The following is a 4,491-nucleotide window of genomic DNA, read 5'->3' as shown; positions in this document are numbered from 1 at the left end:
AATATTAAAACTTAAGAGTTGGAACGCGTTTACCGAATTGCCGAACAACTTCTTGAAAATTGAAAATCGTTGAAGACTTGAATACTTCAATTCACCAACTTCACAATTTTTTACGAAATTTCAACAATAAAATAAGCAATTATAGTAGAGAGATTGATGAATTGGTGAGAAAAAATGAAAGAATGAGAGGGTATTTATAGTTGAGAATTGGGGAAAATTGTAATTATATAAAGTTTGGGGGCCAAATGGCTATTTTATAAACATCCAAACGGTCAAAATTGCAGCCCAAACGGCTACTTTTTAAATTTTGTCCGTTGGATTTTTTTTTAATAAAAACTAGCCGTTAGGCCCGGCCCAGGCTCGCCAGCCGGTCCCGGGCTCGTGTGCTTTCTAGGAAGACCGGCCCATTAGGCCCGTTAGGATCACGGGCCCGGTTCGGTCCGGTTCAGGCCCGACCCACAGTACACCATTAAAGTACAGTACAATCTTTCTCAAGAACATCATACATATTTTTTCCTACTTCGATCCTCCGTTACGTATTTTTAGCAAAAGACGTGTATTAGAGGGATCGTTAAGAGAACCGTCTCAGGTATGTTAAGGCTATCCCTTCTTTCTTTTGGCATGATCCAAGCAAAGATACGTAAACATAATGTTATTCCAAAAGTGGTTCTACTCTTAGCAGTTAAGGATGTCTATGTTATTCAATCATGTAAAATAATATTCAAGCATGTCTAAGTATGTTCCTAAATCTCTATTGAGGAATTAGATAAAGATGTTAATGTTCATAATATAATAATACATGCATCTTCATGCATATGCATTTACCACTGAGCTACTGACGGCCGAGCAATCATGCATTTACCATCGAGCTACGGCCGATTGGATAGTTACATATTTACTACCGAGCTACGATCGATCGGGCAGTCATGCATTTATCACCGAGCTACGGCCGGTTGGGCAGTCATGCATATTCATTTACCACCGTGCTACGACCGATTGGGCAGACATGCATTTACCACCGGGCTACGGCTGGTCGGCCAGTTACCACCAGTTGGGAAGTTATGTATTATTATTTACCACCGGCTACGCAGTCATATATTTACCACCGTGCAACGATCAGTCGGGCAGTTACCACTGATCAGTTGGGCAGTCATGCATCATACGATATAAATAATAGTCTCAAAGAGAAGCATTATATATATAAGTATAATAAGTACACATACATAGTGACACTTCAGAGATTCAGGTTGATTCTTATATGTCTTTAATTAATGTTGACTTATTGTTATGTTTCAGTTCTGCCTTACATACTCAGTACATTATTCGTACTGACGTCCTTTTGTTGGGGACACTGCACTCATGCCTACAGGTATAGGTAATTTGTTTGACGAGCCCTCATAGTAGACGAGATTGACATTCAGCGAAGGATCGGTAAGACTCCACCTCATTTGGAGTGCAGCCGAGTCTATGAGCTATCGTGTCAGAGTTTTGCTACAGACTTATGGGTAGGTCGGTACCCTGTCCCATTTGATGTCAAGTAATCTTAGATGCTTTGTAGACAAAGGTTCATTTTATACAGTATGTTAGAGTCCTTGACCGCCCATATGTATTCATGCTTTAAGAAAAATGGTTAAGTGATACAGTATTTTCCTCCTTACAGTTGTACATTATGAGTTGTGACCATGTGGGCCCATGATAGTTACAAAAGAAATGAGTCGAGCTAACTCGAACTATGCATATTCTAGTTTTGGTCGAACGATCATGAGTTACAGAGTGGTTCGCTCGGGCCAGCACGACACTGAGTGCCAGCCACGCCTCCCAAACTTTGCGGCGTGTCAAATCTGGTGATTTTTATTTGGATAATTTTGATTTGATTTTGGGTTAACGGTGCGCCGAGCAGTGATGGATTTTGAGGTTCTTATTTGGTTAAACGGGAATTCTATTTCCATCTCTTTATAATTTGTTCTGCTTCTTCAAGTTTGATGTTGTGTCGATTTGTTTGATAGGTTTTAGCATAGTTCAGAATGAGAAATTGGATATGCTGTGACGATTTTGTTATGCATATGTTGTTTGACTTCTTCAGTAGTATATATTTTGTTTTATATATGCATTGTTATTGCATGCTTTTAGCTTTTTTAATGTGAACATGTCTGACTGTAGGTGATATACCATACTAGTGATAGTTTTCACTTCTTTCAACAAGAGTATGACTATAAAGCGAACACCACTGATAATGAACTTAAGAGTAAATGATTTTTGAAATAACTTACATTTGTCGGCTGGGGTAGTTCATGGGTGGCTTACGAAGGTTTTTGCGGGATCCCTAGAACCAAACAAATTAATTCTGCTTTACAAAATCATACTAATTAGCAAAGCTTTTCCCGTTAACAATAAACTTGGAAGATTTAGTATTGACTGCTTCTACAAGTAGATTGCTAAGCATATATACATATACAATACATATATAAATATGTATGTGTGAGTATGTATGTACGTATATTTGATAGGATATTTGGTTAGGGGAATGAAATACTTTACTTATTTTCTCCTCCGAAAGATTCCTGTTGCTTTAATGGAAATTACAGAAGTTTTTCTTGATTTATGTCGTTAGCTATTGAACCTCTGAACTGACTCATGGATAGATTGGTTAGAAGTTACAAGACCTTTTCTTTCTAAATTGTGACTCTATTTTTACCTAAAGCATCGTTGGAATTCATTTATTCCTCCCAGGCCATGAGGGGGAATAAAAGTACCGCCTAAATATTTGGAGAGCTCAGAACTATGGACTTAAATCTCATCATATGGCTACGACACCAATTTTCTTGCTAAGATATTATTCTTTATTTTGAGTTGATGAATGGTATGTGAAAACTTTATAAGTAATTTTGAGCTTGTATGACAGGAAACGTTTTCTTGATATGCTTATTTGGAATTTACATTTAATAATTGCATTACTTTTACTAATAATGGGACTTACTTGATTTGTGGGCAGATAGATTAAATGGAATTTTTGCGGTTGTTGCAGTATAAATGAAACACTCATCAAGAAAAAAGGTAATGCTCTGATATTTCAATACTAACAATTGATGTGACCATGAAAACGTATAATTGCTTTAGCTATATTTTTAGTAGTGCATGTTACTTCAGATAAGTACATATACTCCTCACACTTGAATACGCATTTCATATCATGTGTTCTGCTCATGAAGACAAGCAGAGCTCTTCTTTTACACTTTATTCTCAATTTGAGTTACCGGAATCTTGCTATGGGCAAAGAACCAGTGCATGATTTTAATTTCTGTAACCAATCGTTCTTATAGTTACTTTTGGAATTCTTTATTAAAATCACTTTAAACTTTAGGTTGGACTATAACAAAGACAGTGAGAGAGACAGTGATTGCGAACAAGAAGTATTTTGGTTATGTTGTATGACAAAAGCTACTGTTACTGCGCAGAATACTCGTGCTCAATTATGTTTTATTTGTATTGTAAGGTTAACGATAAAATTTTCGACAAGCTTTAAATTTTGTTGCTCTGAGTTGCTCAATTCATTAAAGACCTGTTGGGTAATTCAACAGGTCAGTACCATCTTTAGGATAGGCGAGATAATTTATTGATATCTCTACATTGACTCCATTTCAGGTAATAAACAAAGCTGATAATTTTTACGCATCTCACAAGTTTATCCACAACTCGCCCAATTATTAATAATTACTGCATGTAGTTTTTGTGAGTGTTGGATATTAGTGAGTTTATTTGAGCAGATTATACTCTTTAATGTGAATCATTAATATGCCTAATGTATCTTCATAACAGAGAAGAAGATACTCAGCTGACTCACAAACTGCTAGAGGCCATTTAGTGCATGTAACAGTACTAACATGCTTGATAGGTGAAGACAGCGAGCATGTTGCTAAATACTGTTACAATCACATTCTTGTAAGTAACAAAATTCTGTCCTGATAATGTACAGGTATGACTGTTAAATACAGTCTCCCTTTAGCCTGCAGTACTTTGCTTTATAAAGCATCCTAACAAAATCGTTTAAGTGTACAAAAACATATCCATAACATATTTTTTTTCTATGCCACTGGATAAATTTAATTACTTATATAGCTTTATTAACAAAAATACTAAATAGTTGTTGGGCCCAGACTATGCCCGGGCATACCCTCACTAGTATTATAGATAGGCTAAATTGAATTTTTAATTCTTATAAGAATATTTTACTATATCCTTCGCCTAAAAAAGAAATAAGTAGAACAACTGCTGTTAAGTGAATAAATTAAATATTAGGGATGTTCTTAACCTAATAGTGAAATTGGGCTACTTTAGATGTAAAGAAAGTACAATTAATAATTCTTTTATTTAGGGTGGGGGTGGGGTGGAGGGGGTGGGGGTAGGGCAGGGTTTGGGGTTGGGTGGGGTGGGGTTGGGTGGGTGGTGGTGGGGTGTGGGAGTGGGTTGGTGGGGGTTGGTGGGGATGGGGAA

The sequence above is a fragment of the Nicotiana tabacum genome, chromosome 16, assembly GCF_000715075.1.
Source record: "Nicotiana tabacum cultivar K326 chromosome 16, ASM71507v2, whole genome shotgun sequence".
In the NCBI taxonomy this organism is placed as follows: Eukaryota; Viridiplantae; Streptophyta; class Magnoliopsida; order Solanales; family Solanaceae; genus Nicotiana; species Nicotiana tabacum.
This window is presented reverse-complemented; position numbering follows the sequence as displayed.